This window comes from Opisthocomus hoazin, chromosome 22 (assembly GCF_030867145.1).
Source record: "Opisthocomus hoazin isolate bOpiHoa1 chromosome 22, bOpiHoa1.hap1, whole genome shotgun sequence".
Classification (NCBI taxonomy): domain Eukaryota; kingdom Metazoa; phylum Chordata; class Aves; order Opisthocomiformes; family Opisthocomidae; genus Opisthocomus; species Opisthocomus hoazin.
This window is the reverse complement of record NC_134435.1, coordinates 1,559,656-1,583,619: the sequence shown is the minus strand read 5'-3', so window position 1 is coordinate 1,583,619 and position 23,964 is coordinate 1,559,656. Positions and strand designations below refer to the sequence as shown.

At 56.6% G+C, this 23,964-nt stretch overlaps 1 protein-coding gene across 1 annotated transcript in view; it reads left to right on the top strand.

The window, feature by feature from the left end:
* The window catches only part of NDFIP1 (Nedd4 family interacting protein 1), a 66,577-nt gene that overhangs the window by 20,523 nt on the left and 22,090 nt on the right, over nucleotides 1-23,964 (top strand). The gene's annotated exons all lie outside the window — the stretch shown is intronic.

The window sequence follows — 23,964 nt, the reverse complement described above, 5'->3', positions numbered from 1 at the left end:
GGACGGCCACGGAGAAAGCGACTGGGATCTGCCCGTTGTCCCTGCTCTTCCGCCTGCTCCACTGGGAGCTCGGCCTCCGGTGGAAGGATTGGTGCTAATTGTCCATGGCATCCATGTGAAATAGAGGATTAAGCTGAGGAAGAAAACCACTGATTGGCAGACCTCCTACTTTCTTAAAAAAGACTTTTTTCCCCATTCCTCTTGCTCAAGCTGATATGCAATTATATTTCCAAGAAGTTGATAAGTATTGTTAGTTTTGGGGTGACTTCTACAAACGTTTTTGCTTTACTGCAGAAGTCCGTCCTCACAAGAAAGCCGCTGCAGTAAATTCATCAAGCCGAGGACCGAGGCATTTTGGGTGGCTTCGTTAGTGGCAATGATTCGCAGGCGGGATTACCGGCGCCCTTCCTCCGGGCTCTCCTCTCTGACCTGCCTGTGATGGCGGAGGGGGTGCCCAGAGACCCTGGAGCAGGGGGTGGTGGGGAGCACCTGAGGCAGCCCAAAGCTGCCACCCGGCTCTGGTGAGGCCTCATCTGCAGTACTCTGCCCAGTTCTGGGCTCCCCAGTTCCAGAAAGATGAGGAGCTGCTGGAGAGAGTCCAGCGCAGGGCTGCGAGGATGAGGAGGGGACTGGAGCATCTCTCCTACAAGGAGAGGCTGAGGGAGCTGGGCTTGTTCAGCCTGGAGAAGAGAAGGCTGAGAGGGGACCTTAGAAATGCCTCTAAATATCTGCAGGGTGGGGGTCAGGAGGACGGGGCCAGACTCTTTCCAGTGGTGCCCAGCGACAGGACAAGGGGCAACGGGCACAAACTGAAGCAGAGGAAGCTCCAGCTGAAGATGAGGAAGAACTTCTTCCCTCTGAGGGTGACGGAGCCCTGGCCCAGGCTGCCCAGGGAGGCTGTGGAGTCTCCTTCTCTGGAGATATTCCAGCCCCGCCTGGCCGCGGTGCTGTGCAGCCTGCTCTGGGTGACCCTGCTTGGGCAGGGGGTTGGGCTGGGTGACCCACAGAGGGCCCTTCCATCCCCTGCCATGCTGGGATTCTGTACCGGCGGGGTCGTTAGGCTCCCCCAGCCCCGTCCTGGTGACGGCCGAGTCCCTGCGCTGCTCCGGCCGGTGACCTGACAGCAGTTCAGCATCTCTTGCTCAGCACTGGCTCTGTGAGGCTGCCGGGGTTTTCGTGTTGGGCATCTCCTTTGTCCAAGGGGTTGTATCAGGAGTCATCCGTACCGTGGGGATCGCTGAGAAAATACTACGCTGGGAGTCACCGTGGCCTTGGACGATGAGGAGTTTCTCCCTCCTGCGAACGGCTCTCCCCTGGTTTCCTTGCCAGGTAACCGTGTGTCGATTTTTGGGTAATCTCTTGCCTGTAAACACCAAGGAACTTTTTGGTGTGGGTTTGGTTTTTTTTTTCAGATTCAAGCCAGCAGAAGTCATGCTCAAAGTGTCAGCTGGGTGTGTGATTTTTGCACCTTACCCCGTCGGGTACGTCGGCGGAGCTCCTCCGGAGCGAGGAGCGGACGTCAGCGTTGTCCCTGCGGCAGAGCGTGCTGACCTCGTCCGAGTGTCCCAGCCTCGTGCCCCAGTGCCCTCTGGATATGTGCTCTGTGACAAAACGCACTTTAATTTTCCGTCTGAACATGAGGAGGAACTTCTTCTCTCTGAGGGTGACGGAGCACTGGCCCAGGCTGCCCAGGGAGGTTGTGGAGTCTCCTTCTCTGGAGATATTCAAGACCCGCCTGGACAAGGTCCTGTGCAGCCTGCTGTAGGTGACCCTGCTTCGGCAGGGGGGTTGGACTAGATGACCCACAGAGGTCCCTTCAAACCCCTACTATTCTGTGATTCTGTGATTCTGTGATTCTGTAATTAGCGTCCTAGGCTTGCTTTACCTTCACGAGTCTCAGAAATGTGTGAAAATGCAGGAGAAATGAATAGGAAAGTCCATGTTTTTCCCTTTTTTTCATTAACCGTTGGATCCCTGTAGCAAGTGCCCGTTCAGGTGAGGTCCAGGACTTCCCGAGCCGCGTCGAGCTCCGGTGGGGACGTGTCCGTCAGTGTTCCCGCGGGAAGGCAAAGTGACTCCCCGCCGATCCCTGCCTCCCCAGGAGAAGCAGCTCGGGGCTGGAGCGGCTCTCTCCGCGCCTGGGCTTTGCCCACCGCAGAAATGGGGGTCGGCTGGCTGCGAAGAGGCGGCTCCGGGCATAGAACTGGGCTCTCAGAGTTTGGGTGACGGAAGAGAGATGCAGGAAACGGTGGCCCGGAGGCTCCGCCGTACGACGGCGTTCCCAGCGCGTGGCTCCCGGAGGCGATCCGGCTGAGCAGAAGGGTCGGGCTTTGCTGAGGCGTTGGGATATCCCCCCATCCCACAGCCGCGGCGGGGCCACGGAGCCATTCCCGCAGCGGGACTCCCCTTCCCGGCTCCATCCCTGCTAGAAAGTTCCTGTGACAGCAGCTGGGGAGGGGAATGGGGTGCCGGAACGTAGCCCCAATCCCCAAGCAGCGATGTAACCCACTCTCCCAGTAACTGGGACTCAGACCATGGTGAGAAAACCGTACCCAGCAGCCGGAAAATTTCTCCAGGCTTTTAAATACAAAATAGAGCCGGTGCCTTTGGCTGTGCTTCGGGTTTTTCTCCACCTCGCTGAACTGCAGCTGCCCAGGAGCAGGGGCTCGGGTCGAGCTGCTGCTTCTGGGCACCCGCGGGCAAGGGCGATGGCGAGGTGAAGGGAAGCGCCTTGGGGCAGCGCAAGCGAGGTGCTGCTGGAGAGGGGCCACGGCCGCTCGGTCCCTGCGCGGCCGCCCTGCTCCCGGAGGGGTGGGCAGGGAGCAGCCCGCGGGACCCCTGCACTCGCCGGGCCGTCGCCCCGCTTCAGCCGCTCGCTCAGCTCAAAGAGTTCCTTTTTGCTTTTTTTCTGAAATTTTTGGGGAACGGACAAAAGCCGGTCAGGGAAAGAAAATATCAGAGCGCAAGGGTTTAGTTATTGTTTAACGTAAAGAATTGGTCCCAGGATGTGTCCTAGAAACTATTTTTAAGGTGTAGGACTTACACAGACACAAGCCCTGTTTTGCTAAGTTTAAAATACGTTGATAAAACCTAATAGCAGTGGATATAAGAAATGAAGCAAAAGGCGAGGATCCCTGCCCGGGGTCTGGCGTGTCAGAAGGAATCCGTGCCAGGAGACAAATGATGCTCTGTCCCAGGCCGAGGGGATGCAGCAACATCCGCGTCCCAGGGCCAAGTGGGGTGAAGTACGAGAGCACTCCGGGCTGCTTTTTAAAAAATCGAATTACTCAGCAGAAGTTATGCTGAGTAAGAAATCGGTGTTTCCAAATTCCATACCCATCGTGTCTCGGTCAGCTCGAATGGGCTCCCGAGCCCTGACCTCGGGTGTTTGTCGGCTGAAGCCAGCTGGGCACCAGGAGATGGTCCTGGGAGCATCCCTCGGGCAGCGCGGGGTGCCGGGGAGGGGTGCTGGGGTGGTGGGCGAGGGCTGCAGGCCTCCTGCCCACGGGCATCACCCCGGAGCGGTGTCACCTGTGGCAGCTCCCGGGGCTGGAGGGGCTTCATGGGCCAAAAAGCCCTGCGCCCGCAGCCACGCAGACAACACAGGCAGCGGCTCGGAGGACCATGAGCAGAAAATCCCATCTTCGAGCAGATTTTGTGTTTGTTTTTGTTGTTGCTTCAACCGAAGCGGCTGGAGCGCAGCAATTAAAGGCTCAGTGGCTCTAATTGGAATAGGTTTAAACTCGAGGTCAAAATCCCTTCTGGCGCTTCCTCTGCCTAATAACCATCAACAGAAATCAAACAGATCCCACCGGCTCCAGCCCCTGATCTGCACCCAGCAAAGGTCGCGGGGCGATAAGGGAGCGAGCAGCGCTGCGGGGGGACGCCCGCCCGAGGGGTGCAGCGCCCGGGGCTGCCGGGGACGGCTCGATGGCCAAGCACCGGTGCTGGGGACGCGCGACGGCGGGGCAGTCCCGGGGCTGGGGGATGGAGAGGGGACGGGGCATCTCGTGCGCGAGCGAGCGGTGCCAGCTCGTGGGACGGGGCTGGGGTGGGTGCTCAGCGTCGCCCAGCCCGGCCGTTTCACCGACGCCGGTTTCCTTTGCGCGGACGAAGAAGCCGAGGCCGAGATGGGGGTTGGAGAAGGAGCGTTCACAACCCAGCGCTCATTCCCGGGCGCTGGGCGCAGTGCGGGTGCGGGGCTGCACCCCCAGCCCACCCACAGCTGCGGCTTCCTGCCACCCCCGAAGGTCACTGCCCTCGCCAGCTCCCCGCTTTAACTGCTTTTCTAATTATGCCCTAATCTGGACCTTTAAAGTGATCTGGGAGGAGGAAAAAAAAAAAGAAAAAAGAGAAGAAAAGGGGTTGCAGATGTGCAGCGGTCAAGCACGGCGAGGCTGGGGTGCAGCCGGGTGCGTGGGGGGCCATCCCTGCCGGCTGCAGCTCTGCCCGTCCGCACCGGGATGCCTCCAGAAACTTGTCACAGCATCCCAGAATCCCAGCATGGCAGGGGTTGGAAAGGACCTCTGGCATCACCCAGCCCAACCCCCTGCCGAAGCAGGGTCACCCAGAGCAGGCTGCACAGCACCGCGTCCAGGCAGGGCTGGAATATCTCCAGAGAAGGAGACTCCACAGCCTCCCTGGGCAGCCTGGGCCAGGGCTCCGGCACCCTCAGAGGGAAGAAGTTCTTCCTCGGGTTCAGCTGGAGCTTCCTCTGCTTCAGTTTGTGCCCGTTGCCCCTTGTCCTGTCGCTGGGTACCACTGAACAGAGTCTGGCCCCGTCCTCCTGACCCCCACCCTGCAGATATTTAGAGGCATTTCTAAGGTCCCCTCTCAGCCTTCTCTTCTCCAGGCTGAACAAGCCCAGCTCCCTCAGCCTTTCCTCGTAGGAGAGATGCTCCAGTCCCCTCCTCATCCTCGTAGCCCTCCGCTGGACTCTCTCCAGTAGCTCCTCATCTTTCTTGAACTGGGGAGCCCAGAACTTTTGCCTACAGATCACATCATTTTCATGTTTTCAGGCCCTTTGCTGCTGCTCCCCTCTCTGCCAGCCCACCACACGCCTGGTGCCGGCTCGGTTCAGGGGATCTGGTGGTGAGTTACCGCGCTGTGCCCTGGGCTGAGTTTGGAGGGTCTGCTTTCCGGGCAAAGACAGCCCCTGCACTGCGGCCGGCTGCAAGCCGTGGCTGCCCCGAGCTTGCCGCAGTGGCCGTTCACCAAACGCGCTCCAGCGTGGGATGGAAACACGAGGTCCTGGGCCAGGAGGACGGCAGCGGCTGCTCGTCGGGGCTGCGGCACGTGGCTCACCCGTGCAGCATCGTCCTGCCCCGAAAGCAGCTGCTCCCGCTGCGGGTGCCGGGACGGGGAAGCTGGGGCTGCCCTCCCGCTGCCGCCGGCAGAGACCCTGGCAGCAAGAGGAGCACGCTGTGGTGCGGTGCCAGGGCTGGGGCTGGTGGGCACTGCTGTGGTCGCAGACACTGCTGCTGCCGCTGGCTTCGCGCTGCTGCCGGGGGCGTGGAGCAGCCGAAACACGGAAACCGAGCAAGAGCGGTGCTGCCGTGTGCTGCCGTCCGAGGCCGTGCAGTGCCATGCCGTGCCGTGGAGACTGTGCCGCGCTGTCGGCTGCCTTGCAGGGCTGTGCCGTGTTGCAGGATGCCGTACAACGCTGTGCCATGCTGCAAGATGCCATGCGAGGCCGTGCCATGCTGCAGGATGCCGTACAGTGCCATGCCATGCTGCGGGATGATGTACCAGGCCATGCCATGCTGCAGGATGCCATGTGAGCCCATGCCGTGCTGCAGGATGCCATGTGAGGTCATGCTGTGCTGCAGGATGCTATGTGAGCCCATGCCATGCTGCAGGATGCTATGTGAGGCCGTGCTGTGCTGTGGGATGCCATGTGAGGCCGTGCCATGCCAGGATGCTGTACCATGCTGCAGGATGCTGTACAAGGCCATGCCATGCCATGCCATGCTGCAGGATGCCACGTGAGCCCGTGCTGTGCTGCAGGATGCCGTGTGAGGTCATGCTGTGCTGCAGGATGCTGTACCAGGCCGTGCCGTGCCGCAGGAAGCCATGTGAGGCTGTGCCATGCCATGCTGCAGGATGCCACGTGAGCCCATGCCGTGCTGCAGGATGCTATGTGAGGCCATGCTGTGCTGCAGGACACCGTACAATGCTGTGCTGTGCTGCAGGATGCTGTACCAGGCCATGCCATGCCATGCCATGCTGCAGGATGCCACGTGAGCCCATGCCGTGCTGCAGGATGCCATGTGAGGCCGTGCTGTGCTGTGGGATGCCGTGTGAGGCTGTGCCATGCCATGCTTCAGGATGCTGTACCAGGCCATGCCATGCCATGCCATGCTGCAGGATGCCGTACAATGCCATGCCATGCTGCAGGATGCTGTACCAGGCCATGCCATGCCATGCCATGCTGCAGGATGCCACGTGAGCCCATGCCGTGCTGCGGGATGCCATGCGAGGCCGTGCCGTGCCCTGGCTGGAAGGCAGCAGCCGCAGCCGCCCCGGCTGAGCCCCGCAGCGTTCCCGGGGCAGCAGCCCCAGCCCGGGGCAGGCTGCGACACAGCTGCAATCGCTGCCGACTCCCTCCCACAGCTGCGCCCGGGGTGGGAGCACACAAAAGCCCCGGCTGTGTGTGGGTGCTGCTTGCTCAGGGGCTGCCGTGCCTGCAGTGGGTGGTGGGGAGCCCTGCGTGGGGGAAAGCAGCTCCCCTGTGCCCCAGCCCTGTGCTGGGTTCCCCGAAGAGGCTGTCACCTGCAGCAGCACCATCCCTTGCTGTGGGGCGTGCTCCTTATTTCTGCAAGGTCATGGCCTGAGATACTGCTTTATTTCTCCAAGCTGCAGACAGGTAAGTGGGACCAGCACAAAATCTGACTGCTAACGTGGAGAATTGTTAGAATTGGGAGCTGGTTTGGGTGGTGGGGCTGTTGCTGGGCTGGGTGCTGGCTGGGGGGAGTGGCTGGTGGCAGCACGCTGCGGCTCCAGGGCAGGACAGCAGAAGCGCATTCACTGAACGCTACCCAAAGCCCTAACCTGGACTTCACAAAAAACCCAAGACCAAAACCCCAGAAAACCCCACCCACCGATGCCCAGCAAAGCCAAAGCTTGGTTGAAGTCTCCAGGTGCGATCAATAATGCAGGGAATAACACAGAGCTTATTCAAAGTAAATTCAAACCTCTGAGACAGCTGTGTGTTGAAACATAAGGTACAGGACACCAGTGGTGACAGAACTGGGGTTGGCTTTGGAGTGATTAGCTGATGTAGACAGGAGTTGGTTCTCCTGAGCGTGGCTGGGAGCAATTTGTGCCAGCGCTCTGGGTTGCAGCTGGGACTGGTCTCTCCTCAGACCAGCCCCTGGTTTCAGGATCAGGCCAGGGGCTGGGCACAGGGGGCTGTGGAGCCTGGAAGGGTAAATTCTCTTCCCGATGCCAGAGGAGAGCGATGAGGGGTGGGATCTTGCACTGGCCAGTGCTTGGTGTGGGCTACCAGCGCAGAGCTGGTGCTCTGACAGCCTCCTCTGGCTCTTCCCAGTGCCGTCGTTGCAGGATGCTGCCAGCGATTTCACCGGTTCTTCATTTCCAGGTGTCTCCGCGGCTCCGTGCGAGGCGATGGCTCAGGTCCCGGCGGTGGAGGCTGCAGAGCCGCCTGGCTTTGCCCAACCCTGCAGAGCTGGTGGAGGTGAGCACAGCACCGGCGCGGAGGGACCCAGGGGTCCGGTTCGTGGCAGCAGCTGCTTCTGCTGACGCCTCCATCGAGGTGGACCAGGCTTGGCGTTGGGGCTGGGGTTTGGGAGCAGCAGAGCGGCAGACGCTGCGGTGCTCTGCGGGTGCCTGGGGTGAGCGAGGACCGGCTGCTGGGGTGCCGTGATGGATCCGTGGTTTCTAGCCGGGTGCAGGACCTGCTGCCTGCAGCTCGGAGCTGCTCCTCGGGTCCTTTGTGAAGATCCTTTTGTCTGCTCTGTCGTGGCTGGGTAGCACAAGTTTGGACCTAAGTATTCCTGACTAGGTAAAGTGGTTTGGACCGTTGTAGTGGAGCGCTTTTATCAGGGAACTGGGAAGCGCATTCAGGTCAATTGTATTTCTGGGCTTGTTCAGCCTGAAGAAGGGAAGGCTGTGAGTGGACCTAATATATACTTATAAATATCTCAAAGGTGGGTGTCAGGAAGATGGGGCCAAGCTCTTTTCAGTGGTGTCCAGCGATAGGGCAAGGGGCAACGGGCACAAACTGAAGCTGAGGAAGCTCCAGCTGAACCCGAGGAAGAACTTCTTCCCTCTGAGGGTGACGGAGCCCTGGCCCAGGCTGCCCAGGGAGGCTGTGGAGTCTCCTTCTCTGGAGATATTCCAGCCCCGCCTGGCCGCGGTGCTGTGCAGCCTGCTCTGGGTGACCCTGCTTGGGCAGGGGGTTGGGCTGGGTGACCCACAGAGGGCCCTGCCAACCCCGACCATTCTGTGATTCTGTGATTCTGTGATGATTTACCCGAGGCGCAAGTGGGAGCACCTGGAGCGGCGAGGCAGGGACAGTCCCCATCGCCTCATCCAGCCACTGCTTCCTTGGCCCAGCACCCGCAGGGCATCAGTGTCGAAAAGCAATGGTCCCGGTGCGGGGGTGGTTCGATGGGTGGACTGGCAGCGAGCCCCCAGGGCAGGGTCTGCCCTGCTGCCCTATCCAAAAGGAGCTGCTGCTCGGCACGGGCGGGAGTTCCAGTTTCGAATGGTTTTCCTGCGGCGTGGGGTGCAGAGCGCTGTGCCTGGGCTTCAGGCTGAGCTGCTTGTGCTTCATTCCTGCAGTGTGTTCTCGTCGGTGTCCTCCTCTCTTGCTGGTTTTAGTTTGTTTGGAGCAAAATCCCCTAAATTCTCGGGGGATTTCACTGCCCTCTCAAGCTCTAAGGACGTAAAGGGGCTCCAAAGCGCTCGGGGTAAACCCGGTGCCGAGTTCTGGCGCCGGGCAGGGACGTGGAGAGCGGACGTGTCAGGTGCCAGCAGCCCCTTGTCCTTTGGCCCCTACCTCACGGCCGGCTCTGTGGAAAGGCTTTTATGCGACAATCCAGATTTTTCCCAAGTTTCCCCAAACTCTCCATCTGGAAACAGGCAGGAAGAAGCCCTTTCTGGGCCCAAACTCCCCACAGCTGCTGGGGATACTCCAAGCAGAGCCTGCACCAGCTGACAGCAGGCGAGAGCAGTGAGAGGAGGAGGAGGAGGCAGAGGAAGGCTTTGCCTGCTGCCTTTCCCCCCGGCGATCCCCTCGTTGTCCCAACGTGTGTCCTTCTCACCCGGGCCCGGCTTGGCTCTCCCCAGAGCAGCGTGCCCGTGTCACCCCGGTGCAGGGGGCTTGGGCAGCGGGCAGGACTGGCTGGCCACCGGCGGGCTGCTGCAGCCCGTCTCTCATGGAACGGGCTCTGAGAGTCCAGCACGCGCCGAGTGGACAGACGCAGGCAGGAGAGCTTGATTTTTCGGAGCTGCAACACTTCTGCTAAGCAAGAGCTCTGTTTATGACCCTGCTAATTGAAGTAAATTGCTTTCTGCAATCAAATTGGGAAGTTCCCCTTCCGATCGTGATGCGAGCTGTGCTTTAGTACATGATTTCCAGTATTTAGTCTGCTTTTAGTGCTCTCCCTTTAATTAATTTCGTGTATTCAGTTGATCTCTGCGAGCGTGCAGCGGCGATGTTTGAAGGGCTCTGTTGCTTTTGAGAACGGAAGGTGGACAGGAGGGATTTCTGTGTCTCGCGTTTCTTTTTCCTGTCCCCCAGCCTGTGTCCCTCGGTGCGTTGCTGAGGTAGAGCTCGGATAACTCCACGCCTGCTTCTCTCAGCCACGAAACCCAAGCCGTGGCCGGTGCTCTGAGCGTGGGCTGCCGGATCCCTCCGGGCTGCGGGCTCAGCAGGAGGAGGAATCTCTTTAATCCGGTCCAGCAGAAAATTACTATTCCAGATTAGAGATTAAGACCATCAAGTGGGCATGAGTCATTCTGTTTGCTGTGGTCACAGTTTCTCCTGTCATTAATCTTACGGCCTGTTTTCACTGCTGTGCTGTGAACGGGAGAGAAGATGGTTGGCCATCCTGTAGATGCCGTCTCCCCGGTCCAGTAGCTCTCGCCCGCTGCTCCTCGGGCCGTGCACAATCGTCAGTACCCTTTTTAAATTATTTTTTTTAAATTCTTTCTGTTCTGTAGAATATATCAATGTTGTTCCCAAGTGTTTTGCAATAGCTGTGTTGAAGAACAAGACCTTATCTACAAGCAAACATATACTGTTAAAATTTAAGTAATGCAGAGCCCTGTTTAGTACCAGTTTCTTTTGGTGAAGTTTAAATCAATTTTGAGTTGGCATAGAACTTGAAGGAAAAAAGCCCTCGTGAACTGAAAGAAGAAAATGGACAAAATACTCCACACATACACAACAAAACCAGCTGCTTTTGATGCTGAAGATGGAGCAGTGTTGGTGTCTGTGGGTGCGAACCCCGAGGCAGAGGGACTTGCCTGGGCGAAGCGGCTCTGGGGACGCTGCGGCCCCGAGGCAGGAGCTGCATCTCTGGGTGCCATCGGGGTGACTGGAGGTGCTGGGGGGCTGACGGGTGACCCTGGCAGCATCCCCAAAGCCACAGGGGATGCGGGTATGGCTGTCTGCGGAGGGACCCAGCCCCGCGCCGACCCAGTAACTGGCAGGCAGTCACCCGTGTGTCCCCAAGCAGCTCTTCCCGGAGCATTTGCACTTGGAGAAATCGGAAGAGGGGTGGTGGGGTTTGCTGGGCTGGGGTCGGTTCTGCAGCCAGCGCCGGCTTTGTGGCTCTCCTCAGGCTCTTAGCTCAGGGCTTGCGGGACCACGCGAGCTCTTGGTCCACCTTACGAGCAGGTTGTGTGAAGAGAGTAGCTCCGTTTCGTCCTGCGATTTCAAGGTCTGAAGCCAAATCCACCCCTGGGGCAATCCCTCTGTAGGCACTGACGCCCAGCAGGCACTTCCCAGCCTTTCGCTCTCGCTCGCAGTAAGAGCAGATTTGGGTTGCTCGTGGAGACTTGAATTACTGTCGCTGTGGCCAGGAGTCAAGAGAGGGGCCGGTTGCATTCTGGACCGCAACGGCTCTGTACTGTGATGACATGATCAAAACGTTAAGGATCCTTCTTCTCGGGGAAACGCAAGAATCCACAACATCTGGGAAGTTTGTTTGTGCTTGTGTTGCCTTCCTTCGTGCCTTTGTTCGTCCCTTCCAATTACTGCTTCTAAGTATAAACTTGAAACGGAGACAAGGCCGAGTTTGTGGGGAGCATATGGACAAATGGAAAATAAACAGCATGAGGAATTCCTGGCTAATGAGCTCTTGGATGATAAGATACCACCAAAAAAAAAAAAAGGAAAAAGAGAGAGGTCTGAGCTTCAGCTCTAGTATCACGAGAAGAAAATGTCACTAACGATACCCACAGCAGCAGATCTCTCTCGGGGTCTGCTCGGACCCCAGCCTGCAGAACATGTCGCTGGTGGCACTGGGCTGGTACCGGACACCCGTCCCAGACTCCAGGGCCAGCAGCCAGATTCAGGGCATGGCGATGGTCTTCAGCCACCGGCTCTGCTGGGCCACGGCCCCGGAGCCGCGTGCTGGGGCGATGGAGCAGTCGCGTCCTCCCCGAGGCCGGCCGGGCAGTGCTGGCCAGTGGCACCGGCTCCGTGCTGGCTGTCCCCGCACGGCACGCAGCTGCCCCTCGGCCTCTCCCGATGCGTGTGCAATTAATTACTCCAGCTGAACAACAGGAACCCAGTCCTTCCTCCTGGAGTTCAAGGTTCGGGTCTCTCGTTCTTCCTGGCAGAAGAATAGATGTTTCCTTACACTCGAGGCAAGAGCCCCCCTGCTAGCTTCGCTATTTATTTGCGGTTAGGCGGCTGCTTGGAGTATTTTTGGTGGTGGGGTTTCTGATTAGCAATTACCCTCGCTGCAAGGCGAAGTGTCCATCTCTGCTCAGCTTAGGCGCCCGGATCTGACCCTCGGTGCTTCTGAAACTCCCTCGGCTTTCGCTAATGACCATTAAAACCCCCGGAGCAAACGGAAGGCCAGCGCTTCACACCCCAGCGTGTGCCTTGTCCTTCAGCGCGGTGACTTGCACGGACAGACCCTTTGTAAGGCAGGGGGTCGTGCTGGGGGACCAACGGGCAGAGAACATGCCCAGGGCTGCGAGGGATCGGAGCAGGCGGTGCAGCGGGTGGAACAGGGAGGCAAAAGGAGGAAACTCCTGAAAATAAAGAGAATAGAGACGTTTTCCAGGAGTGTGTGTGAGCGTCGAGGAGCTTCTGCCCCGGCAGCCGGTGCAGGACCGTGGGGCTGTGCTGGGCACTGGCTGTGGTTTGGGGGGGGTGGGGTAGTTTTCAGGCTGCTTCTGCGACCCAAAACGGCCGCTGTTCAATAAACGCAGCACTAGACCGTTCCCTTCCAGAGGGCAGGAATGCAGTACAAATACCTCCATCACTCTCTTCTCTCTGGCCAAAACATTATTTGGGCATTAAACCACGCTGACCAGGATGAGGTGGCAGCTTTTCACCCAACTCAAGGACAATTAGTTAAAAATCAAAGAAGCAAGCGCATTGTTTGTTACCGGTTTCTGCTTTTTTCCAGGGGAAACTGGGATTCTTTAATTGGCTCAGCTGGAGAAAAAACCCCAGATCAAACAGCAAGTGAGCTGGAACAACAAAGGAATGTCCTGGTATTTCTTTTTCCAAGTTTAGCAATGGAAGTCAGGGCAGCCTTGGGATTTGTGGAAATTCCTCCGTGCATTGTTAGGAGGCAGAGGAAGTGGTTTAAAGTTTAGCTACTGGTTTCTGCGTTGCAAAGTGGGGGCCGGTTTCCACTCACCCCGCTCGGGCTGTCCGTGGCGTGGCTGGCGAGGCTGCGAGCGGCTGCCTGCCGCTGTGCAGCGAGAAGCCTTCGACGTCTACCTCCTGCCCACGGCGACTGTGCAAACACCTGGGGGGGGTCTTGCTGGGCCCCCCACCCCGCTCCCGGGGCTCTGTGGTGGCTGGCAGCCTAGGAAAATAAGTGGAAACGTTTTTCCGTTCCTGCTGGTATTTCTTTCTTGCAGCTGCTTGGCACAAGGGGAGTTGGAGAAGGTTGCTTTCAGTCCGCTATCAGCTTCTCGAAGAACTTTTCCCATTTCCGCACGAAGCGGTTCATGTCACTATAGATCACACTGTTACATTTTCACCACTTGTTTTCCAAAGCCATTAGGGTCGTTGGATAACAAAAAACCCTACGAGACCCCCATGTAGATTATAAATACATAAAGGGGAGGAAGAGAAGAGAGATCCTGGTTTAAAGCACGTATGCTGCTTGTTTTCCCTGTTACAGTGCAGATGCTGCTTTGGTGTCTTTTGGCAGTGTTTCCTTTTTTTTTTTTCCCCTTTATTTTATTTGGTTTTTTGGACAGCATGCCCCTGTGACTGGAGGGCAGGGGCTGTTCTCCGCCGGCCGTGATGGAGCTGAGTGAGGCCGGGAGGCAGGAGATGAGACGGGCCATGCCGGGGGATGTCCCCCCGCCGGGCTGGAAGCAAGAGCCCCGTCGGCTCCTGCCAAGAGAAACCTCTCCAGAGCCTCCTCTCTGCTCTGCGGAGACCGGATGATTTTCACTCTGCCGTGGCCCCGCTCTGCCCTGTGGGACGGGTGTCCCCAGGCTGGGGACATGGGTGGCTCCTGCGCCCCAGGGCCACGCTGCTGCGCTGGTGTCGGGGGGCTGTATGGCTGCTGCCCCTTGCTGCTGGCAGGGAGTGGGGCTCCGAAGGCAGGGGCAGATCTGGGACCTGCTGCGGGCTCTGGCAGCTGCCCGCACCCAGCCGGCACCACATCGTCCTTCCCGCACGCAGACGCTGCATCCCACGCCGGGGCTGAGCGTGTTTCCCCCCCAGCCCCAGCGTGGGCTCTCGTGCCCAGACCCGCAGGGATCCTCCGGCCCCGTCCGCTCCCCGGAGCATCTCCAGCCCTGGAGCTGCCCCGACCTTCCAGCCGCCGAGCGCAGCAGGGGTGGCCCAAGAGCCCGGATCCTCTGGGCACACATCCTCTTGATGGATGAGCAAGAGGGTTTTTTTCTTCTTTTTCTTGCTTCCTACAGCCAGTGAAGTGCTTTAGAAGTTAATATGAAACAGTATTACATTTTTGTGTGTTTGGGGTTATTTTTCTAGGCTTTTCTTAGGCTTGTCATGCAAGTCATCATGCAAAAATGTAAAAGAAAAAATTGTATGTGTGTGTGTTGGTACTGCGGACAAAACCCAAGACCCTTCAGTACATGCTGCAGGGAATTGTTCCTTGTTTTTCAGGGAAATTGAGTCCCGGTATGGGGAAGCCCTCCGGGCGCTGAGTGGTTTTATTCCTGCTGTCTCTCAGCCCTGCCTTTCCCAGTGCCAGCCACATGCTCTGCCCTACGGAGGTCCTGAAACTGGGATGTGTCCGATGCCATGCCAGAGAGCAGCTTTGAGACAGCAGCAGATCCCCGGCGACCCACACCAGGGTTTTTCTCTACAGGGTTATGTATAAATCTGGGACTGTGGGCATGACTGTGACTTCAGGCTGGCCCAATGGGGCAGACAGCACAAGCTCGATGCCTTGAGCGAGAGTCTCCAGCAATGCCACCCTCGTGTCTGCATCGCGTGGGGAATGCCGTCCTCTTGCTTGGTGAAGTAGCAGGAGATGGGTTTTCAGGTGGAGGAGTTTCCCGGCAGTTTTGCTGCACGATGACCCACAGAGGTCCCTTCCAACCCCTAACATTCTGTGATTCTGTGATTAACGCATGGTCAGCTTTGTAGGAAACAGGAAAAAGGCAAATAAAAACTAGAAGAGGAGGAGGCTTGTCTTGTGCATGAGTAGTTCTTCGGCTTCCCTACCTCTGGCTGAGGTGGAAAAGAGAATTATTGAGTTCTGACAGCTTAAAAGTAGGTGGAAAAGGCAGGAGCGACTGGCGAGGCGGATGCTCGGTGCCCGGCAGCGGAGCCCCTGTCCCAGCGCTGCGCCCACATCTGCTGCTGGTGGCCAGCGCTGGGCCCGTGAGTGTGGCAGCTCCCCGCAGGTGTGGGCTCGCTGGTCGCTTCGGTGGCGGTTTGGGCTGCAGGGACCCCACAGGATTGGGCTCCCGGGCTCTATTCTCAGCTGTCACACAAGCGATCGTATGTTGAAAGAACGTGATACTGAAAGAACACCCGTTGCAACACCCCAGAGACTGGAACTCGTGTAGATGCTGAAAAAATTTACCTTATTTTGGTTTTATTTTAATGTATCTAATGCTAATGGAATGGAGAGGTTTCTGCAACATCTCCCAGCAGCTGACAGCCTGTTTCCCAGCAGCGCTGCGGACTCCTTGCTGAATGCGCGCCCGCAGCTGCGGCCCCGCTCGCTTCGTTGCAGCACCGGGCTGGGTGCTGAGGCTGCTGCCGCGGCGCCTCGTACCCCCCAGGAGCTCGCCAGCTGAGGCACAGGTTTTTACAGCGCGCGTATGAGTGAAAGAGACTTTCTCAACATCAAGGGTGCAACTTTCTGAATGGTTCAACCTGAAAGAAGAACCCAGCTCCAGGCACCCAGCTCACGGAGGCACTGTCCTGGCTTTGGGTGCAGTGGGTTCGCTGCCCACGAGATGCTCTGCTCCTTCTGCAGCCGTTTGCAGCGGTGCAAAATAGCTGTCAAAATCCTGTTTTGGTTCCACTCCGTGTCTCACACGGTTAGGACTGAAAGCTCTTTTTTTTTGTCAACGCTTTTAGCCTCGTTGGCCACGGGGTCCCTGCCTCCCCTGCACCCGCTGCCCTGGGCACGGGGCTCCTCTGGCAGGGAGGCGAGGGAGATGCGATCGGTGATGAAAGGGGCTGCTGCAGCTCGTCCTCCAGCTAGTGCAAACATGAAATTATAACACTTACGGCTGACAATTCAGGGTTTTTTAACTCCCTTGTTTCTTCCAAAGTATGTAATTTTGGGGGTAGCCTTTTTGTTGTAGCGTAATCATTATTATAATAATTTTATTTCCAACGCTTGTGGCATGGTAACCAAGAAATCCAGAGGGAGCAGGAAAACTGTTTTGTGAGCTGACGGAAGGAATCGTGTGAACCAAAGGGAAATCCCAGTGGAGGTGTGTTGCTGAGAGCTCCCGACTCACGGGACCTGCTCTGGGCTGAGGAAGCAGCACAGCTCCTGCTCCTGCCTGGCCTGCCATTAAAGCTCTAGAAACCACCGAACCGGTCAGCGGCCGGTGGTGTTTCCCCAGGAAAAAGGCAAGGAGAGAATTTTGGCAGGAAACCCACAAGATTTTGTCTCCCTTGCGCTTTCGGCCGTGCTCAACGCCGTCGTGCCAAGGCGCCGCGTCGGGCTGCGTACCGTCCTCCCAAAGGCTGGGAACTGCGTCCTGCTGTCAAATGTCATCTTATAATTTTTATTTTGACACACAAAGTTGGTACTGCCAGTCCCTAAATACACAAATCTGTTTAGCCAATGTTTTACTTGCAGCCTGGATGAGCTCTTCACAGCCGGTCTGAGTGAGCCTGGGTGGCTTCTCTTGAAGCCATCTGAGATCCTCTGTTGCATGAGGTTTTCACATAAAAATCCAAGAAAGCTCGCTGTTCCTGGTTCTACTTTGTGCATTCCAGTCTTAGCCAGGAAGCATGGGCTGAGCAGCCCTCCCTTGGATTAAAGGAAGCCTTTGCAAGGCTCTGCCTGACCAAGGGGGGATGGTCTTTGCTCCTGGGAGTACCTGGGTGCTGGAGCAGCGTCTGCCCTGCCCGAGGAGGGACCACGCTGTCCTGCAAACCCTCCAGCAGCCTGGGGGGGAAACCTGGGCTCCCGGGTCGGAGCACAGCGCGGGGTGGTGGCGGTGGTGCCGGCAGGCGTGACGCAGCGGTTGGCTTCCCAACGTCCCAGCATGGCAGGGCACCCTGGTGGGAGCAGGACAGGCACGTTGGGACAGGTTAAAAATGCTAAGCATTAGAAAAGAATATATATTCAAGATGAAAATCCTCATTTGCTGAAGGGAGAAAGGAAGGAGGATGGGGAGAAGTTGTTTGTTAGTAATAAAGAATGAGCTTTTACAAAGCCCTCATGTCCAAAGCTCTTTAACTTTTCCTGGCATTTCCCATCCATTCCATTGTTAAGCCCTCCGCTGTCGGAAAACAGCGCCGGGCCAAGGCGCTCGGTGATCTCATCGCGAAGGCTTCTGCAGTCGCCTCTGTTTGCGTTCCTCGCAGCATTTGCCCCTCAGATTTGGTTTCCTACTTTGAAGAAAAAAAAAGAAAAAGGAAAAAAAAAAAAAAAATCTTTCATTTGTGCAGTGGCTCCCCCCACCCCGGGCGCTGGGGCTGTGAGGAAAATAGCACCTTGGTGGCTTTCACGGAGAGGATGGACCGCAGCGGATTCCCACAGTTTATAAGGGAGACAGGAAGGCCTGAGTGACTCATAAACACTAACAGATTCTGTGTATGAGTCTCTCTTTGTTGTTTGTTATCCTTAATTTCATGGTTTCCCTTCTTTTGAGCGCGTTTGTGTATTTTAGACGATGCCATCGTTTTGTCAGGACGCTTTGTGTGTGGTTCCCACACAGGAGCAGCGCTGGCTGCCTGGCAGCTGTGCTCAGAAGAATAAAAAAAGCAGCCAGTGGAAGCCCTCGAGGGCTCCATTTGGTGCCACATCCTGACACGCGGCTCAAGGGACTGCAGAGAAGGACCTGGGTGTCCTGGTGGATGACAAGTTGACCATAAGCCAGCAGTGCGCCCTGGTTGCCAAGGTGGCCAATGGGATCCTGGGGTGCATTAGGAGGAGAGTGGCCAGGCCAGCAGGTCGAGGGAGGTTCTCCTCCCCATCTGCTCTGCCCTGGTGAGGCCCCATCTGGAGTGCTGTGTCCAGTGCTGGGCTCCCCAGTTCCAGAAAGATGAGGAGCTACTGGAGAGAGTCCAGCGGAGGGCTGCGAGGATGAGGAGGGGACTGGAACATCTCTCCTACGAGGAGAGGCTGAGGGAGCTGGGCTTGTTCAGCCTGAAGAAGAGAAGGCTGAGAGGGGACCTTAGAAATGCCCATAAATATCTGCAGGGTGGGGGTCGGGAGGATGGGGCCAGACTCGTTCCAGTGGTGCCCAGTGACAGGACAAGGGGCAATGGGCACAAACTGAAGCAGAGGAAGCTCCAGCTGAACCCGAGGAAGAACTTCTTCCCTCTGAGGGTGACGGAGCCCTGGCCCAGGCTGCCCAGGGAGGCTGTGGAGTCTCCTTCTCTGGAGATATTCCAGCTCCGCCTGGACGCGGTGCTGTGCAGCCTGCTGTGGGTGACCCTGCTTGGGCAGGGGGTTGGGCTGGGTGACCCACAGAGGGTCCTTCCAACCCTGCCATGCTGGGATTCTGGGATTCTGTGAGAAGCAGCAGGAGGGATGCTTTCCTGGCGTGTGTAAGCCGATGCCTCGCACCGGGTGGTTTGGGACCTCACAGAAGGGAGCAGCTCAGAGGCTGGCACTCAGAGCTCCCCAGGACAACCCCAGAGCTGTCACTCCTTGGTCATTCTCACAGCTCTGGGAGGGTGAGGGCACGATGGCCAGCGTCACCTGGGCATCTCCCCGCCCCTCCTGCAGCCCCGGTTTCTCTGGCAGCACGTGCACGTTGGGTGCGTCTCCGTGTGCTGCCCAAGGCCCGATGGGGAGGCGGTTGTCTCAGAAAAGGCCGTGGAGTTTTCTGATTTATTTAAAATACAATTATTTGTCAGAGCGATGGTGTGAGTTTCCCTTGAGAAAGGAGGTCTTGGCTGCTTTGTATGGATGTTGCTGGGCGCATCCTGCCTCACATGGGTGCCCCTTCTTTTCGCCCTGCCCTCCCACCAAAATCTCCCCCTCCTCTGCTCTTGTGACGCGCATGAGTTGATACCCGTGCTTGGTCTCGGAGCCGGAGATGGTTTCACCCCGCTGGGAAGCCGGGGTGCCATAAGGCACGTGGAAGGCCCTTTTCGGACGGGGCGTCCTGCTGATGGAAGACAGTCTTTAGTAAAGCAACATAGCTGTCGGCTGTTGGGGTGGTGGAACTGCGGTGGTCAGATCCCGGCGTGCTGGGAGCAGCTCTCGGCTGTCCGTCTGAAAGACCTTTTCGTGCTCTCCTCTGGACTTGTGGACAATAACAGCGCAGCTGTTTAAATACGCTGGAAATTTCAGAAACACACAAGTAAGCACTAAACTTTCCCAAGGTGGCTGAGTAATCTTGTTTGCTTTAGCATTTGAGTCCCCCAATTACCCAAGTGGAGGATATTGCCTCTTTAAACAGAGTTCAAAAAGCCCAAGAATTTTTTATAAATAGCTCACATCCTCTTGATAACAACCAGGCTGCTATTTATTGCCCACTTCCCCCCAGACAGACAGGTCGGAGTATTTAAAATCGCACTTCCCATGAAATCCAGAGGAACTTGGTTTCTCAGGTTCCTACCATTGTTTGTCGTTCTGGGTTTCCTTTGCAGTTTGCAGCATTTGGCCAGGCTGACCCTGAGCGGGAGCCGGCCGAGGGAGCGTGCAGATCCGCTGCTGCCTCGCTCGAGTCCCAGCCCGCCTTTTCCACTCGCTCCTTGGGAATGGCAGAAAAGCCCGGCGCTTCCCAGCAGCATGGGGTCTTTCCAATGCCTTTCTTTAAAAATCTCTGGACCTCAGCAAGCACTCTCTGGCCTGATTTGACATCCTTATGTCTTATTCCTTCAGAAACAGCGTGGCCGAATCTCTCTCTCCCGACTGAGAACAGGCGGGTGCTGCTCCCCGATGCTCCCCCGGCTCCGGCGAGGGGGGTGCCGTGGGTGGCAGGGCCCTTGCCAGGGGCTCCGTGGCTGCGAGGTCACCCTTGCTTTTGTCAGAGCTTTAGGCAGACCACTGCTGGTGAGCTGGGATTTGTGCTGTCCGTAACTCACAGTAACGGAGTCCCGCTCGGCTGGGTGCGAGCCCTTTGCTGCCCTTCAGTCACTCTGGAACGCAGCTGGGGGTTTCTTAGCGCTGGATACGGACCCCCACGTAAAGGAAAAAATGGATTTGGTAGTTGTCTTTACAAGGATTATGGACAGGAATGTCAGGAGAGCTGGTTCGTGGCAGCCTTGAAGCTCTTGGTGATAGTGCAGCAGTGCTGCGGAGGGAAGGGGCAGCTGGTGAAACCGGAACCGTAACTCCTCATCCTCGAACAAGAGGGGTGAGAAAAATTTGGGCGTGGTGCAGCCCTAGGCGCTTTCGACCACAGACCCACATGGGGTCTGAAGTGGAGAATCTGTCCTAATAGCTCACTCTCTTCATGAGAAGTAATTAAATACTGTATCAGCAATAATGGATTGTTTTATTCATACGTTCGTGCTTCAGCATCTCTGTGGGCAAGACGGCTCCACTGAAGAGGCAACGCCAACCCAGCTCAGAGCAGGACATTTCTTGGATTTTGCTGCTCCGCACACGGTCAGAGGCTCCAGGGCAGTAACTGGAGCTAAGGGACGTGGTGCAGAGCGTCCCAGTTTCATGCTCCGAGAATGTCGTGCTTCTGATTAGGAAAACCCAGTTACACAACTGCATCACAGAACCTCAAACGTACCTGGTGTTGAGCGGAATTTGGTTTTATGATTTATTCATAAGATTTTCTTCATGCATAAATTTCTATTTATTCCCACTTGTAAGGGGAGACAAACGTCAACGAAAGCTGCAGTGCTACTGAGCAAATGGGTAGCGCATTCCGATCTCCCCTCTGTTCAGGTATACAGAAAAGTAGATTATTTCACATTTTCGCTTGAGAAATTCCTGGGCATTTGTGCTTGGGAGCACAAACCCCGCTCTGGTGTGAGGAGCCCACTTGGGCTGGGGAGGGAGTGGGAGATGCTGGGTGGATGCGCGCCGTGCCCGCTGCCACGCTGGGGCTGCGCCCCGGGGACGCTGCCGGTGCAGGCTGGTGGGACGACAGTCTGGCAGGAGGGGACAGAAACCTCAGAGACTTGGAATCCTGGCTGGTTCGTTCAGAAACTCCCCGTGGGGTCCTTTGCTGTTTTCTGGGCTTAACGGGGTCTGCTGGGTGGGGGTGAGTGGGAGTCCTGCGCCGTCCTTCAGCCCAAGCTGCAGCGGAGCGACTGCTGAGCTGGCGTGAGACAGGCACGGCTGCCTTCACACCAGGGAGACCCAAAAGATTCGGGGTTTCTGTTATTTTTTTTTTTAATTAAAAAAAAACCCCAACCTTATGAAGAATATCTCCTCCAGTCATGCCTTTGACTGCTGTGTCTCAGCTTGCTGGTTGTTATTTTACCCGCCATAACAGCCCCTGAGGAAGCAGCAGAAGCCTCGGTGTGCCTGGGTTGGGACACTTTCCCCAGGACCATGATGGGCTCCAGTGGCCTGGGCATGACCAGCAGCTTCTGTGAACCCCCTTCACCCCCCTTCTGCCTCAAAACCTGGGACCTGGCACCCCACTCAGGCCCCTGGGGTCAGTTCTTGGCTCTTTGAGGAGATCCCTGCAGTTTTACGGCGCTCGGTGGGGGTCGGCGCGGGCAGCCCGGTGATTCACTGTCTCACACAGGAGGTTATTATCATTAGGAAGTAAAACAAAACGGGAAGGTAATTTATCTTTATCCCAGCCATTTGTCTGCCGCTCACGAAAGGCCAGACTTCATCCGTGGGTGACGTGTGCCGGTGTGTGGATCCCCTGCGAGGAGCCAGCTCCTCGTCCGGCCGGGGCACGGGGCTCTCCCTCCTGGCACAGCTGGCATCGTGCCCGTTCACACACCGCTGGCATCTAATCCCAGCCACAGAAATTATTTATTCCTGGGAAATAAGCACCGTGGGAGGGGGGAGCAGCACAGCCCTCCCATGCCGCAGCTGGGCTCGTGCCTGCCGTGCTTGGGCCAGCACCACACCTGGAAACTCCAAAAAGGGCAGGAGAGCCCTGTATCAGCAGCACGATCATGGATGTGGATTGCTGACTCTTATTAACTTTTTTGTTTTTAAAGGCAGACCAGATCTTGAACCCCTTATCTAGTTTCCATGTAAACAGAGCAGAAGTGCTCACTAAGGGGAATGGCACCAAATAATCCCACTCTGGCTCCGTGCGCGCGTGCGTCTCTGTGCGCCTGCAGGCCTGTGTACACGTGGTGTGAAAACATTTGTGTCATTGCAAAGAATTTAAAAAAAATGCCTTACTGGAGAAGCTTGGGTGGGTTGGTGTTATGGCCCCCGACGAGCTGTGCATGGGTGATGGGTTCTGCCTTGGTCATAGAATCATAGACTGGTTTGCGTGGGAAGGGACTTGTGAAGACCATCTGTTCACCCCCCAGCAGTGAGCAGGGACTTCTCCAGCCAGACCAGGGTGCTCAGAGCCCCGTCCAACCTGGCCTGGAACGCTCCCAGGGATGGGGCATCGACCACCCCTCTAGGCAACCCGTGCCAGGGTTCCACCACCCTCAAATTTCTTCCTTGTATCCAGTCTGGATCTGCCTTCTTGTTGTTCCCTGGCGCTGGCAGAAGCGTCTCACCACGGAGCAACGCGCCGTGCTCCCCTGCCAAAAAAAACCACCTCAGAGCGGCCGGGGAACGGAAAGCCCCGTCTTCAGGGCATTATTTAGTTTATTATTTAGTATTATTTAATATTTAGTATTATTTTTTATGTGGAGCTGTGTGATCGCCGTGTTTGTCTTTGGGGATGGACCCAACTTTTGCCGAACGTCGCTTGTTTGCTCTCCCTGTCCCCTCCTCCCGCCGCTGGCATCGCTGACAAATCTCACATCTCATCAAGGGTGCTTCTGTCAGCCCTTGGAAAAACCTCAACCTGTTTATTAGGTACATATTTTAGCAAAACAGCTTTAAAGGAAATTTCAAAATTAGCGTTTTGTCTTATATCTAGAAGTTTCGGCCCATCCACTCAGAATGAAAGCGTGGCTTCATGGGTGTTTTGGATGCTTTGATTCAGTAGAAATTTCTGGGCTGCCCTCCGAGAGCTGTGGCTGCTCTTTGGACCTGGTAGCGAACTGGGAAGTCTGTTATTCTTTTAGCTCTGTATCTCTCTCTGCCACTTTATAACCTGCGCTTGTGGTTTCCTTCAACGGCCAATTATTGAAAACGGTGTAAAAAATGATATAAAAATAGGTGATAATTCTGACTGAAAAAGCATTACTTTAACATCTACTAGTCAAATTAACAAGAGTGCGCTGGTTCGCTTCCAGCAGAGAGACGTGAGCGCCGAGCTGAGATTTTTAAAGCTTTATGTGCAAGACATCAGTCAGTGTTGCCAAACTCAGATTTAAATTTATACATCCTGGCTCAGTCTGTTTGTTTTAAAAAAAAACCCAGAACACCAGCGTAACAAATTCAGCATCTTTTCCTTGTTGCGAATTTCTTTGGCATCCGTTGTCATGATCCGTGCGGTGTCGTTGTTGCCTCTGTAGCGGACCCAGTGACGAACTCGGCGTGGTTGTTTCGGTGATATTATTTCGGGCGAGGTAAAGCGCTCGGGTTACCGCTGCGGATGACACAGAACGTGGCACGTCTTTTAATGAGTCATAGCTCCATAGCGTGCAAATAAATAACGGGAATGGTGAAAAATAACCTGGATAATTTATTTTTAGCCGTCTAACGTGATGCTGGTGACGCGCGGGGCAGCAGCCGAGGCCGGGGAGAGGCAGGGTGGTGTGTGCCGGTGGATGGGAGCCGCGGGTGCTCGGAGTCCAGCCCCGGCCCCGCGGTGCCCGTGGCCGCTGTTGGCAGCACAGCTCGGCTCGGTGAGTTACGCCGTAGGAACAGCTCCGACTTTTCGTCTCTAAAAATAACTAACCTGAAGGAAGCGATGCCCGGCTCTTTGGCAAGGTGGCTGTGGGCCTGGGGACTCATAACTGATGAAAATTACACCTGCCTGAGGCCATGTACTTATTGTTTTATTAACGTTTGGATGAGCGCGAGGGGAGGCGGCAGCGGGAGGGGAGAGCCCTCCTGGCCTTTTCCTCTGACCTCCATCCCTGTCCGCGCCGTCCGTCCATGCTCA